Source organism: Triturus cristatus, chromosome 5_1 (assembly GCF_964204655.1).
Source record: "Triturus cristatus chromosome 5_1, aTriCri1.1, whole genome shotgun sequence".
NCBI classification, from domain to species: domain Eukaryota; kingdom Metazoa; phylum Chordata; class Amphibia; order Caudata; family Salamandridae; genus Triturus; species Triturus cristatus.
Window position 1 is genome coordinate 258,824,886 of NC_140587.1, and position 16,263 is coordinate 258,841,148.

The 16,263-nt window shown below is 48.2% G+C and overlaps 1 protein-coding gene across 3 annotated transcripts in view; it reads right to left on the bottom strand.

Annotated features, from left to right (window-relative positions):
• The window catches only part of PHF20L1 (PHD finger protein 20 like 1), an 802,667-nt gene extending 793,901 nt beyond the window's left edge, over positions 1 to 8,766 (bottom strand). Inside the window, exon 1 of one of the 3 annotated variants that reach the window (XM_085604898.1) lies at positions 8,289 to 8,766. The gene's annotated coding sequence lies outside the window, so the exon portion shown is untranslated. The remainder of the gene's footprint in view (positions 1 to 8,288) is intronic. The other 2 variants (XM_085604900.1, XM_085604899.1) reach the window with 2 other exon arrangements.
• Between the last annotated feature and the right edge of the window lie 7,497 nt (positions 8,767 to 16,263).

Genomic DNA, 16,263 nt, shown 5'->3' on the forward strand with positions numbered 1-16,263 from the left:
CAGTATGCTACAGCGCCCAGAGCACATCAGTTTACAGCAATCAGCTCACGGTTTCATCCCCGAGTGTACCGGCACCTCAGCACCATCTCACTCTGGTCAAAACAGCACTTTCACACCGCTAGGGATGAATACTTCACTTCACACTCCCTGTGTAGCACACCCTAACCACCCCACAGAGCTCACACCGCTATACAGTAAACCCATACTAACACCACTTGCACAGCTATGCTACAGCGGCCAGTATCCTACAGCGCCCAGAGCACATCAGTTTACAGCAATCAGCTCACGGTTTCATCCACGAGCGTACCGGCACCATCTCACTCTCGGCAAAACAGCACTTTCACACCAGTAGGGGTGAATACATCGCTTAACACTCCCTGTGTAGCACACCCCACAGACCTCACAGCGCTCCTACCCTCCTCTTTCCCACTCTTTTCGCCCTTTTCCCCCCTTACTCGCTTCAACGGAATCACAAAATGGCTGCCAACACTTCCTAGTTGCAACCGTTCGCAGCCAATAAGCAGCAAGCTCGTGCTCGTAACACCTCAGTCAATCAGAAGGCAGAATTCCCAAATATCAATATCTGTAAAGACACGTTTTGGGACCCCCGTTTTTTCTGAGCCCCCCCCTTGACATATCACCCCCAAACTTTCAACATAGGAGCTGATATGAACAAAGAATTTGTTTGGAAAATTTCATGAAGATTCATAAAACGACACCAAAGTTATAAGCAAAACAAAAAATGCTCTTCCTATGGAAACTTGGTCCTAACTATAACTACCTACTGGAGGTGGATTGAAAGTTTATGAGCCCGGCCTGCCTATTTTCCATGAGACAAAGACAGGAGTATTCCTAAAATGAAATTCGTATTGAACAGATGGATGTAGCAAGTTACCAAGCAAGATGGATGTATTTCTACTTGCGGGTTGAAGATGTGGAGAATGCCGTATGGAGGGGTAAAGCGATACCAAAGGGGATGATGAACGGAGCTTTTGAGCAAATCAAAAACTCATCCCCAGTCAACTGATCTGGGTTTAAGCCATCATCATTCTTTAGCTCACTCCACCACCCCAGTTCAGACATGGCCATATGCAAGTCAGTCTTGACCCTGTGCCTCATGGGAACAGTCCAGCCCGAACTGCCAAGCCATGTCTTCCCTGGACCGGAAACAAGCATCCTGGGACCGGTTTCGGGTTCATAACCCTCATCAGCCAGGTTATCTTGAATCCAGTGGCAAAGTGAGCAAGGGACCCACGTCTGGGCATACCCTGCCAACTTAGGGTGAACAAAGCGATACCAAAGGGGATGATGGACGGAGCGTTTGAGCAAATCAAACACTCAGCCCCAGTCAACTGATCTGGGTTTAATCCATCATCATTCTTTAGCTCACTCCACCACCCCAGTTCAGACATGGCCATATGCAAATCAGTCTGACCCTGTGCCTCATGGGACCGAACTGCCAAGCCATGTCTTCCCTGGACCGGAAACAAGCATCCTGGGGAAGACATGGCTTGGCAGTTCGGGTTGGACTGTTCCCATGTCTGAACTGGGGTGGTGGAGTGAGCTAAAGAATGATGATGGATTAAACCCAGATCAGTTGACTGGGGGTGAGTGTTTGATTTGCCCATCATCCCCTTTGGTATCGTATGGAGAGGTAAAGGCAGTACTGCGCAAGTCTAAAGATTAAGTATGCACCTCAAACAATATATTTTTTATATATGAAGGCAGTTTTTTGGACATTTAAAATTAAAGTTTTAATTACGCGGCTTTCTATACTCAAATGAACACACCTGTTTGAATTTGTGCACTCTGGAAGATGATTGGACTGCGTCTTTAAAACATGTGGTCAGTAGAAAGGCAGAGACTGCGTTACCCGTGATCAAGGCCTGAAGGAGCAGAAATGCGTTGGATTTCTTTTCACTTGTGTATTTACCCTGTTGTGTGATATTAAAGCGCTTGAAGCAATTCTTCTATCAAACAAACAATGGTTCTGTCGGGTATGCACTATTTCTTAAAACATTGAATCAATCAAAGGTTAATTTCATGAAAGACAAATTCTCATAAGCAACACACATAGAGACCAAAAGAGGGGGTATATGAAAAGTTTTATAAATTACTTCATTTATAAATCCCCACATTCAATTTGTATGGCTGTCACTATAAAAAGTAAACTGTAATTTGTGACAAAGTGAAGAGTGGTGCTCAGTGCTATAGTGAGGTGCGTAATATATACAAAGTGACTTTCGTGATAACGACGTTTTAAAAGGCCAGAATACAACGGCTGTTTGAATAGGTCTGTAGACTGAATAAATGAGTCTTTATACAGAGTCTTTCAGCTGGTCCAGGGGATATGTCGACGTTTCAACCCAGGGGGGCATTACTGTCTTAGTCAATGCGGGTCTTCATCAGGACAAGGAAATGGGGGACAGCCTGGAGAATAATAATGTATGGTCAGGTGTGTTGACGCGAGAGGCTGAATAAATCACGGTATGTAGGGTTATAGGGTGAAGGACTCACCTACTGGGGCCCGTGGTGATTCAGAGGGCTGGTGTGTATGCAGTAGCAAAGGGGTACTGCAGGTGTTCTTCCAAAGTGGGTATCCTATTTGGGAAAATTCGCATAATAAGATCTCTAATTGTTAAAATTCGGTGATTTACTGAAACTTAATATCGAGGTTGCGGTCGACTTACCCAGTGAAGGGAATCGACCACTGTCTTCCGAATTCTAAAGACCTCGATGTGGTGGAAGGTTACAGGCAATCGTCCTGTCTCTTGTGATCACTCTATGATTCTGTGAAAAAAGGGGGGGGGGAGGGGATTAGTCACCTATTGTGAGGATCGCATCTGAGCGATTGCGCCATTAGCTGTAATACTACAGCGCTTACCTCAATGAAAATGGTGCCGGGAAAAAATGAATTAATTCCGGTCCGTGGGTGCAGGCTAACGTCCTATCTGCTCGAGCTCCGACACCAAGTGTGCCGCTGGGCGTCTATTTCATGGTAGGACAGAGCGCGTGTACGTAGCGTGAGTGGTCGCCTCCAGGGCTCGTTGCTAAGCAACACGCTAAACGTATGACGTACCTCCGTCATATGAGTCAAAGGAAAAGCGTCCCGGTCTTGTTGCTGGGCAACCGGCTACGTGGTGCATGCGACTCAATATGCGTCTATGGTAGGGCAGAGCGCGTAGACTCGGTGCATTCAACTATGTAAGGGGCATTACAATAGAATCTCATCATGAACAGTGAATGGACAGGTGAACTGGGCGCATTCAAGAGTATACGTGGGGCTCAGAGAGGTGTAGAATCATATAGTTAGAATCCCACCCGATGGAGGTCAGGTCAGCGGTTTAGAGCCAGCATGGTTGATTCGGACAAAACATACATTTAAACAACAATATACAATTGAACAAAAATGTACAAACTTTCTTGGATTAAAACAACCAGCGATCAATGCATAGAATCGCTGATACTGCGTTATAAAGTGAGTAAGCTATACATTGTGATTAATGCTACTGAGTTCATGTTTGTGGTCACGACCTGAATGAGTTGAGGAATCTAGAGCGAGGGTGAGTCGAGGGACCCGCAGGCTCAATTGTCGTATGTTTTGTGCATACAGGTAAACAGACATGGGAGACTCAGAGTGTTATAATTATCCCGTGTCTCTTTGATCACGTGCAACCCATTAATAACAGAGTTGAGTGAATGGGTGAGCTGAACACATTCAAGTGTATGCGAGGGGCTCTAAACATTTTAGATAATGGAACATGAGAGACTCAGAGTATTAGAGTTGTCCCATTTGTCTAGCGGTCTCTTCAATCTCGTTCAACCCGTTATGAACAGAGTTGAGTGAATGAATCCATTTGCATTCTTTGTAATTTAGGACCCCAGATAATGAGCCACCTCTCGCATTGGGACTGATCTTTTCTATAATCCACCATTTTGGACTACTGTGTTAAAAAAACGAGCATGGTATTGCCCACGTGAGGAACTCTTGGAGGTAAAGGACAAAGACACACAATCGGACAACATCGTCTGTGTAACGACTTTTAACACCAAGAGCAATAACATCAAAAAGATTGTGAAGAAATATTGGAACTTGGTTGCAAGTGAACTTGACACTAAGCAAGACCCGATCTTTGCCTTCAAGAGAGGTAAAAATATCAAGAACACGGTCGTCAGAGCATTCTTAGAACCACCGAAGCAACAAGGACTAAGAAACTACCTTGGACTCTCACCACTCAGTGGGCACTACAAATGTGGACAGTGTAAGGCCTGTGACCAATGTCAAGAAGGCACGACCTTCACGTACAACAACAAAACATACAAACAACCTCTCTTTACAAATTGCAACAGCTCCCACGTCATATATGCCATCCTCTGCCCCTGTGGTCTGATATATGTAGGGCAAACTATTCAGAAAATTAAAGCCAGAATTCTTCAACACATGAGCAGAATAAAATGCAAGGTACAGGGAGCACCCATGGTGGAGCATTTTACGACACATAACCATTCTCCAAATAGCATAAAATGGTGGATTATAGAAAAGATCAGTCCCAATGCGAGAGGTGGCTCATTATCTGGGGTCCTAAATTACAAAGAATGCAAATGGATTCATTCACTCAACTCTGTTCATAACGGGTTGAACGAGATTGAAGAGACCGCTAGACAAATGGGACAACTCTAATACTCTGAGTCTCTCATGTTCCATTATCTAAAATGTTTAGAGCCCCTCGCATACACTTGAATGTGTTCAGCTCACCCATTCACTCAACTCTGTTATTAATGGGTTGCACATGATCAAAGAGACACGGGATAATTATAACACTCTGAGTCTCCCATGTCTGTTTACCTGTATGCACAAAACATACGACAATTGAGCCTGCGGGTCCCTCGACTCACCCTCGCTCTAGATTCCTCAACTCATTCAGGTCGTGACCACAAACATGAACTCAGTAGCATTAATCACAATGTATAGTTTACTCACTTTATAACGCAGTATCAGCGATTCTATGCATTGATCGCTGGTTGTTTTAATCCAAGAAAGTTTGTACATTTTTGTTCAATTGTATATTGTTGTTTAAATGTATGTTTTGTCCGAATCAACCATGCTGGCTCTAAACCGCTGACCTGACCTCCATCGGGTGGGATTCTAACTATATGATTCTACACCTCTCTGAGCCCCACGTATACTCTTGAATGCGCCCAGTTCACCTGTCCATTCACTGTTCATGATGAGATTCTATTGTAATGCCCCTTACATAGTTGAATGCACCGAGTCTACGCGCTCTGCCCTACCATAGACGCATATTGAGTCGCATGCACCACGTAGCCGGTTGCCCAGCAACAAGACCGGGACGCTTTTCCTTTGACTCATATGACGGAGGTACGTCATACGTTTAGCGTGTTGCTTAGCAACGAGCCCTGGACGCGACCACACGCTACGTACACGCGCTCTGTCCTACCATGAAATAGACGCCCAGCGGCACACTTGGTGTCGGAGCTCGAGCAGATAGGACGTTAGCCTGCACCCACGGACCGGAATTAATTCATTTTTTCCCGGCACCATTTTCATTGAGGTAAGCGCTGTAGTATTACAGCTAATGGCGCAATCGCTCAGATGCGATCCTCACAAAAGGTGACTAATCCCCTCCCCCCCTTTTTTCGCAGAATCATAGAGTGATCACAAGAGACAGGACGATTGCCTGTAACCTTCCACCACATCGAGGTCTTTAGAATTCGGAAGACAGTGGTCGATTCCCTTCACTGGGTAAGTCGACCGCAACCTCGATATTAAGTTTCAGTAAATCACCGAATTTTAACAATTAGAGATCTTATTATGCGAATTTTCCCAAATAGGATACCCACTTTGAAAGAACACCTGCAGTACCCCTTTGCTACTGCATACACACCAGCCCTCTGAATCACCACGGGCCCCAGTAGGTGAGTCCTTCACCCTATAACCCTACATACCGTGATTTATTCAGCCTCTCGCGTCAACACACCTGACCATACATTATTATTCTCCAGGCTGTCCCCCATTTCCTTGTCCTGATGAAGACCCGCATTGACTAAGACAGTAATGCCCCCCTGGGTTGAAACGTCGACATATCCCCTGGACCAGCTGAAAGACTCTGTATAAAGACTCATTTATTCAGTCTACAGACCTATTCAAACAGCCGTTGTATTCTGGCCTTTTAAAACGTCGTTATCACGAAAGTCACTTTGTATATATTACGCACCTCACTATAGCACTGAGCACCACTCTTCACTTTGTCACAAATTACAGTTTACTTTTTATAGTGACAGCCATACAAATTGAATGTGGGGATTTATAAATGAAGTAATTTATAAAACTTTTCATATACCCCCTCTTTTGGTCTCTATGTGTGTTGCTTATGAGAATTTGTCTTTCATGAAATTAACCTTTGATTGATTCAATGTTTTAAGAAATAGTGCATACCCGACAGAACCATTGTTTGTTTGATATATGATCGCCCAGGTTCTGAGGGATACTGGGTTACCCCATTGTTACTATAATTTGAAGCAATTCTTCAGCTGGTGTTGGTGTGCCTTTCTTTGTGTAAAGGAGGTGGTGCTGAAGATATACATATGTACACACACACAGAAGTGTACATAGTTTATTGAATTCACATTTCATGGAAAACAGCGTCTCTTTGATGACTGCTCCAAAGTCCACCATCTAACTCAATGGACCCTGGAACCCATACCAAGAGATACTACCAGAAAAAAGCAACATTCTACACTTTAAAGAGCCCATGCGCTAAAAGTAATTCTTAGAGGACATCCCTAAGGCCCAAGTCCATACAGTATTCAGCGGCCAGACTGATCCTCAACCTGTCGAAACGGACCCACATTACAGGACACCTGAGGAACCTCCACTGGCTCCTCGTTCAGAAAAGATGTCAATCCAAACTACTGACATGCCTACAAAGCCCTCCATGGCCAAGGACCTGCATACATGAACCATCATGTGAAGTTCAACCAACCATCCAGAAACCTTTGCTCTGTCTCCCTCAACCTTGCACAGACACCCCGCATCCGCCATAGCGGAGGCCGCTCCATCTCCTAAGTCCTGGAATGCCCTCCCTCTCCACACATCACCCTCTCTGATGGACTTCAGGAAGAGACTCAAGGCCTCGTTTTACGACTAAGCCCTGCAACCCAGCGATAAGCTGCGCTCTCAAAAGTACTTATTGACTGACTGTGGAATGTGAGAGTGATTCATCTACAGGGCAGATGAGTGGAGGAGTAGGCGCAGAACCTGAGGAGTAAATAGAATGGTCAGCTTCTGGAGTGTTGTGTGAGGTGCCTAGTTAACAGCAGTGGGTGGGAGCAGCAAAGCCATAAATGACAGAATGGGGTACATTTGATCAGCACAACCACTAAGAACATGGGGAGCTTCTGGAGAAGGCGAGGATAAAATTGTAAGGGTCGATCCTCGTCACGCAGCGGAATGTGTTGAGCACAAGGGGGGATGGCAGCAGCCGTGATCGCTCACAATGAATGCGTGGAGAGCGCGTGGAGAGCGCGTGGGGAGCACGGGATCAGCCCAGCTACACATATCACCGCTGTTGTAAGCCCAACAACACACGCCAGTGCGTGCAGGGAAGGCAGACCAGGCTCGGCGGAAGCATAGGGAGGGAAGGGTGGACTAACCCAGCTCTATTCTTTGGTGAGGGGAAGCACATTAGAACAGCCAGCGACCGTTTCTCGCAGCGGTGGGTGCAGTGAAAGGAGTGGAAGCGCAGCTGCTCGGGTAGGTGGATGCCGAAGTCAAAGGTGGTGCACCCCAGCCTCGCGAAGGCCAAGGAGTGTCAGCCTCGCGCATGGGAGTTGGTACAAAGCACAAGTTGGACGTCCAAGCCTGGAGTAGGAACCGAGGATACCCACCCCACGTAGGAATGGATACAGAACCCAAGAATTGCAGTCCAGCCTTACGCAAGAATGGGGACAGAGCACAGGGAGGGAGATCGATGGGAGGAACTCAGCTACCCGCAGTGGTGAACGTGGTTGACTTCGGGGGCACAGAAAGTATTACTGGGGAACCCAGAAAGGGCCCCATTCTGGTACAGAGCAAAGAGAACAATCAAGCACTACCTTCATGAAACATCGAATTCAGAGCCTGATGACAGCCCAGCCTCAGAGCAGGAGGGGAGCCTAACCTACACAAGGGCAGCACAGCCAGGGCAGCACCAGCCCTAGGACCGTGAAGTTGCATTTAGATTCCAGGGGAAAGCACAGATCGGTTTCGACAAGTCAGTCCCACTCACCGCACAGGTTGTGTTCCCGGCGTCGGCGCTGGGCCTGTCTCGGATGCAGAAGGAGAGCCGTCCTAGCGAGAGTGGAGGAGGCTGGTCTCAGCCCTGCACTTGGCTTCGGAGAAACAGTGTAAGGCCTAGGCTAAAGCAGGGGGAATCCTGGTGAACTGGAACAGAGAGAGGGACAGAAAGCTAGTCGCACAGAATGACGTGTCCTGCCAGTGTATGGACCGGGTGGCTCTGGGCATCACGTCGCGCCACAAACACTGCTGCGGGGCGGAGTCGTTAAACTGAGCCGTCTCCTCATCAGCACCCTCTTCGCAAATTTCTGAGACCCTTCGCCAACTTCGGGCCCGGCCACTCCAGCCGACTCACTGAGCCAGACCTGCAGGGGAAGTAACCCAGTCAGTCACAGTGTAAAGAGTCGGCATTTTCGAGACTAACTGAAGCCCACCCACAGAATGAAGGCGTATCCGCGCAGCAGCTGAGTGCTGAAACTGGGGCACGTGCACTCTCTGGGATCCCGCAGCCAATAAACAACTGACAAAAGCTTTTCTAGCCAATCCTATCACGAGAGAGCCTTATCCAATCCCATTACACCCTCTAGCACTATTATGTTTCCGCACAGAGGTTGATTTGCGTGGCTGCGAGCACCCGTTAATCGGAAGGTTTTGTTTCGAAATTAAAAGCGTTAATTTAAGGGATGAACAATGGAAGTGTATGAAGATTTTGGACAGGTGATGCAAGTCAATGCGCCTGGAAGAAAAAGGAGTAGACTTTTTAATATATTTGTAAGTTTTATGGCCATGAATGGAGGCTTCTGTTAAATTAAGTTGTGAGATTCATTAGAACAAGCATCTGCATTTGCAATGCAATAGGTCTCGCGTTCACGCTAGTTTGAGCTATTGGCATTGTAAATGACAATGCCTTTTATTTATGTTTTGAGTTTCAAAACATAAATAAAAGGCTTTGCCATTTACAATACTAATAGCCTAAACTCTCGCGAATGCGAGACCTATTGCATAGAAATAAAGGGCCTTTCTGACCACTTGCTAGATTGTAAATATCAGAGGAAGAGACCGGCCTGTGACGTCTTCAAAGCAGTGAAAAATAGTGCAGTGAAGAATATGTGTTAGTGTTGTAAATTACACAGACACAAAGTGTGAAGTGAGATTACCATATGATCTAAGCTATAAACACTAACAAAGCACTCCAACACCTTTCGGTCTGTGATAAACTGTCGTGGCTCAGAAGGAAGAGTGGGAGGGTGGGGGGTAGTTCCTGCCCTCTGTGATTTGAGTGTGCAGTGTGGTATTGTGGAATGTCATTGCTATCTTTGGCCTAATAAAAAACACTGTAGCTGTAATAGGGCCCTGGCTTCACCTCCTTGTGCAGGGTGTGGGGGGGGGGGGGGGGGGCTGTGCTTTATGGCAGGAATGGAGGGAGGAAGGGAAGGAGGGAGGGATGGTCTCTGCTGCAGCTCTGGCCTCGTACAGTGCTCCTGCTATTACTGAGCGAGAGACGCTGAGGTGGGGGTACTGGTATTGGTGGTGGTGGTATTGGTGCTGTTATTATTGGTGGTGGCATTGGTGGACGTGATGGTGGTGGTATTGTTGGTGGTGGTGTTGTTGTTCTTGTTGTTAATAACTGTATTAAAGAAGGCAACTGAGACTTCTGTTCCTGGCACACAGCGCACTGCAAGAGAATCCCTAAGGTTTGTTTTTGTAACGTGAACAATTAAATCATTTATCTCAAATGATCAAAAAACTTTATACACAAATGTGATTGCAAAAATATATTAATTTGATGTTTTTCATAAAAAAGAAATCTGAAAACATAGATTTTCTGCTCAATGATAATAATAATGTCCAAAGTTCAAAGCTGAAAATGTATAATGCATAAACCAATATGCTCAAAACATAAATTTTAACAAATTATGAGAAGCGGACCCAATGCATTTCGGGTAGAACCCTTCATCAGGGGAAAATTAATAAATTACATTCTGACATATTGTAATCTGTGGCCTCCTGCCGGAACAGTGGGAGAATGAGAGAGAAAAAGTCAAATAAGTCTTGATCTAGTATACAATGTTGAAAAAACATCATACAATATATGTGCTTGCAACCGATATGCGCCATTGTGGTTGTGGAAAACGTGCCGCCTAAAAAATAATTCATGCATTGAATGTGCGAATTTCCCTATACGTGCATTACAGTGGTCTCTGAGAAAAGTGGCGTCATGCTAAGCGGCATGCCGGGAGAGGTAGTATTTTGGTCTCTCTTTGCCCAAGCTAATGCACGGTTTGTAGTCTGTCCGTGCATCCTCGCTGGCTGCTGACATGGCGGGAATGGAGCTGCTGTCCGACCAGGGCTACCGGGTGGACGGGCGGAAGCCAGATGAGTTGCGCAAGATCCAGGCTCGCATGGGGGTCAGGACGCAGGCCGACGGCTCCACCTACATAGAGCAGGGCAACACCAAGGCACTGGCCGTGGTTTACAGGCCGCATGAGGTGAGCCTTGTAGTTTTATTTATTGCAAACTAGACCCGCAGGTATTGGAGCACTTTACATGGGCACCGTTTTCATTACACAAGGACACATACATTTTTGGTTGGCGAGGGAAGATTAAGTGGGATTCTGTTGTCTGTAACTTAAGCACCATCATCCACGAGTTCCTTGGCCAGCATCTCCCCGACGGGGAGAATGGAAAGTGAAAGTGCATGAGGCTGCTGAGGACGGAAGGGGCACAGGAGATTTGCACGCCGCGTGGCTGTACACATCATTGCAAGCGCGTCTCCACAAGCGCGTCCACAGACTACAATCGCCAAAAGCCCTGCGCGTTCCCATCTCCTGTCCCACTTCCGAGGCAAGTCAGCAACAATAGATCTCGCTGGCGACAGCGCATCGCGCTGCGTTAGCCAGGCGAGACCTAAAAAATGAAGAGGAATACATTAGATTGCTGGTGGTCTGCTGGGAAAGGTATCTTAGAGGTGCTGATTTATTAACACGCGTTTTGCATGCATGGAGCACTTGCGAATTCTGAACAGCATCGGTACGGCAAGTTACATGCACTTATTTTATCATTTTTAAATACTGCGCCTATATCGTGCAACGGAAGAAAAATTAAAAATGGTTTATGGGTAAATAGTGTGTTTGCGTTCTCATCTGTGTTTTTACATATGCGTTAATTTTTTGTATATTTGTATTTCTTCAAGCATTCTAGCCAGAGGTAATCACCAGTGGCATTTAAAAGACAAAACAATATACCCTACAAAAGATTACACCGGAAACAGATGAGGTTTCTTAAAAAAAGAATACCCTTTCCAAAGACCAGGACAGAACGGATCAAGGAGGAAAAAAAGATGTACACCATAAAAATGAAAGAATTATGTAGAAATTCTAAAGAAACATTATGGACAAAGTTGTAGCTCAAAAGACACTAGGAGATTCTGTAACATAGAAGTGCCCGTATCGTACTGTCTCTCATAAGGCTCCCTCTGATCTTCATGTTCCTTTCAACAAATTGTTCACTTTATCAACAAACCATATGGTCTAGTACTGTTGACAAAATCATGCTTCCAACCTATGAAGAGTAGGAAGTAAAGATTACGAAGGATGACATTTATCGAATGATTATAGAACAAAACCCTCTAGAGTGGCATGTCCAAATGGGATTCCAGTCAACATACTATAGCTGGATACGGACATTTTGAGCCAACTTTTGTTCACGTTATTCTCAAAGATTCTCCAATCTAGCCAAATTCCACCCCTCTAGAAAAGGTTCTAGTGAGACCCCAAGAACTACTGTCCTGTCGCACTACTAGACACCAAAGGGAAGCTTACCAAACAGTATTCAGATCAGGCTGCTCTACCCTTGATAATATTGTGGCATTGAAATTAATGGTCAATTCAATTATAAGAAAACGTCTTTCTTTATATGTTGGCATCATTGACTTCATCACCATTTGATTCTATAAATCCCAGCAAACTCGGGTCGAAATTGAGGAAATGGGCCATACATTTTCTTCTATCGTTCCATGAAGATACATGGCTCCAAGTAAAGCTGGCCAAGAAATCCCTTCCCCCAGATTGACCTCTTCCAGCGGTCTCAAACAAGGTTGCATTCTAGCACCTTTGATTTTTTTTCTATCTAGCTAACTTTTCTTTTTGTCGGGGGTGCTAGGTGGCGCACTAGCGAATGGCTGCCTTCGTGTAGGGCTCCCGCAGTCCGGCGGCATTTATCCATTCCGTTATCCTAAGACGGCAGGTGTGGGTGCTGTAATCGCACACGGCGACTGAGTGTGGGTCCCGGCGCAGGCTGTCCAAGTGTGAGCGACATTGCAAGTCCGCAGTGGGAGAACGATGTCCCGAAAGCCCTGGCGGACGGAGCGGCTGGCTGACGTGAAGCTGCTGACGGGCTGCCGCTCCTGGTCGAGACCGCGGCTGAGGCACCGGAAGCAGGCCATTGGATGGGGAGTGCAGCGGGACGCCTCTGGAAGGGCCGCGCCGGTGTGGCGAACGGAGCGCTGAGCCTCTAACAGTGGCACTGCTGGGGGTGGGGGCGGAGGGACTACCCCCCCCCCTATGCGGACTGGGTGCGAGCGCAGTGCCGGAGGCTGAGGGAACGAGGGCCGCGGGGGCCAGGCTGCCGCAGGAAGCTATCGGCGGAGTGTAGGAGGCGCAGCTGCGCGGCGGTCTGGTGCTCTGCAGGTCGACGTGCATCGGGGACTTGTTGGTTTCTTCCCCTGTCACCACAGACGGTGGAGTGCTGGATTTGGGCTGGTGGCCTAAGAGTGGGACCGTGGAGCCCATAGCACAGTGAACCAAGCGGGTGCGGAACTAAGGTAAAGAAGATCTCCACGGTACGAGCGGCGCGACCGGGCCTGACGCACTTGCATGTGTTGTGGCAGGGAGCCTGGGGCCTCGGTCTGCTGACTGGCTAGTGTGCTGGCGACTGTGATTCTGTGCCCTGGGATGGGACACTGTGGAGAGGTCTAAGGAGCCGGGCGGACTGCACGTGGCTTTCTTGTGGTGAGGAGCGCGCAAGGATCTGCTGAAGCTGGCTGTCGACGCTGGGGGGCTGCTGGTGGGACTTGGCGCCATTACTGCTGATGCGGCGGGTGCATTTCATCTGCACGCATTGATGGTGAAGGATGAGTGCGTTACCCCTGAGCGTTGGTGACATCGACTGGTGACAGCGGCGGTGCCTGCCCTGAGGAGCGGGGGCTTGGGAGTGGGGTCGCACTGGAGGCCTGCCTTCCGTTGGGGCTGGGGTGTCCTCTCCCCTCCCTTGCTACCCCCGGCTGCCTGTAACGTATTGGGTCTGCTGGCTGGGGCATCTCGGAGGGCCCCTTGTCCCGGTGCGCTATACTGTACGGCCTACCGTTCAACATGGGCAGAACGGACGCGAGACAGCCCAAGCTCACGTTTGATTCCAGCAAGAAGGCACCCAAAGCTGTTGAGGTGATTCACGGCCCGGATGGTGCGAGTGGAGCTACGGGGGATTCTCCGGAAGCGGCGGCTAACCTACAAGATGCGCTACGAGAGATGCGCCAAGGGTTTGCGACGATTGCTGACAAAGTAGATCGGATGTCGTCGCGTATGGATGCGGTGGTGCACAAATTGGATGCTCATGAGGAACGCCTGAAGGGAGCCGAGCAGCGGATATCGGATTCGGAGGACACGATGACACAGCACACTTCGCAGCTCTCCAGGATGGATAACCTGCTGCTAGTTATTGCGGCCAAGAACGGGGATTTGGAGGCAAGAAGTAGGCGCAATAACGTACGCATAGTAGGGATTCCGGAGACGACAAATGTGGGCAAAATGGAGGAGTACGTAGAAAAGATGTTGCTTGCGGCGATTGGTCCTGACGTTTTGTTCCTCCCAATTTATAGTGGAACGGGCGCATCGTGTCCTGGGCCCTCGTCCGAAGCCGGGTACGACCCCTAGGCCCATCATTGCCCGGCTGCTGAATTATCGGGATAGAGACGCGGCCCTGAAGGCAGCGCGCGGCACGCGCGCCCTGTCTTATGATGGAAATTCCTTTACTTTGTACCCGGATTTCACTCCTATGGTCCAAGAGGAGCGCAGGAAATTTCTAGCTGTGAAGGCCAAACTGCGGAACTTGCAACTGGACTACGCTTTACTCTACCCGGCTAGGCTGCGGGTCACGCACCAGGGACGACAACATTTTTCTACGAACCCTCAGCAGGTGGAGGAGTTTCTCAAGCAATACAAGCGTGCTCACAGGACTGTGGCTGGGGCGGACGACGAGTTGAACGCGCCAAACGAGGAGATGGCGGATGGTGACCAGTGAGTGGGGTGAACATTGTTCGTATACTGTACCAGGGGGATAAATAAGTACTTTGCATGAGAGACGAGATTGGGGACCTCATCCGAGTCCTCCATAGCGTTGTACTCCGTATTTTGCTTGTCTATTGCGTATTGTGGGAGCCGGGGGGCTTGGATGGGAATGTTGATAACCCCAAATTATTTGCAAGTTCACTGGATATACGGGGTGTGTTTTTTTTTTTTTCTTTCTCGCCTATGGTCAGTGCTGGGTGCTGATGGGGTGTCCCAGTTGCCTATTAATATAGCGCCGGACACCCCTCCGGTTCATCAAGTCAGACTACAAGTCCATTGTGGGTTTGGCACGGATGAGGGGGAATTAGTGGTGCCACCTAGATATGACCCCCGAAGGGAAATACCCTAGAATTTTGTTGGGATATGGGAACGTGACTAGCCCTTGTTTTTGGGGCGATTGTGGGGGGGACGGGGAGGGAACATGGCTGGCAGGTTGGGGTTTGCTTCAGTGGGAGGGGGGAGGGTTTCTGGGGTTTGTTGAAGGGTTGGGTGGTTGGAGTTTGGTTATGTGGGTGGGGGATTTGGGACTGATGGGGGTTTTTTTGTCCACAGAGGAGGGAGGTGGCAGAAGCTTATTGGAATGCTGCTTTGATTCTTTGTGTGGGTCCACTGCTGAGGTTGCTGTGGTTTCTATTGCTAGACACACGGGTTCATGGTACATGGGCCTTGCTGCCTGGCGGGTTGCTTCATCGGAATGTGGGGAGTTGAGGACTGATGGCTAATATGGTACGGATGGCGAAAATCACAGTCTTATCATGGAATGTCCGAGGTTTAAATGACGCTAGAAAATGTAGACGGGTGATGGCCTATTTAGAGCAGCATCAGGTACAAATTGCATTATTGCAGGAAATGCACCTTCGCCCCCGACCAACCTATGCCTTGGCCAGTAAATGGGCGGCGGTATGGAGTTTCTCCTCGTATGCAGGGGGCTGCGATTTTGATCAAAAAGATGGTGCCTTTTGTAAAGCTAGGGGAGCATACAGACTCAGAGGGCAGGTTTGTTGTGTTGTGGGGCAGGCTTGGCACTGACACAGTCACGATAGTCAATTGTTACGGTCCTAACGTGGATTCGCCCGCCTTTTTTACACAGCTGTGGGGAAAGATACTGACCGCTGGCTCCATGCATATTATATGGGGTGGGGACTTCAATGTTGCCCTGGCCCCGGAACTGGACAGGTCTGATGGCGGTCCCCAGTACAATAAAAATGCACGGGAGGCTCTAGCGGGTATTCTGGAGGAAGGAGGGTTGATAGATAGTTGGAGGTTCGTGCATGCTGGGCTTCGGGAGGGTACGCATTTTACAACGTATGCGAACACATGGGCCAGACTTGATTATTGTTTTCTGTCTCGTGGGTTAGTATTGGACTTGGGTGGAGTAAGGCATCTGCCGCGGTCATATTCGGATCATTGTCCGGTTCTGGTTCAGGTGTCGGTCCCGGGCTATGGGAGGGCTGCCTCACCTTGGCGTATGCAACCCACGGCCCTGTTGGATCCGCTGTTTAAAACAGAGCTGGGAGAGGAGATTGCGGAGTTTTTCTCCCGCAACAAGGGTTTGGTTGCTAGTGTAGAGACCATCTGGGAAGCGTTTAAGGTGACTGTCAGGGGGATACTACATTTCAAAGA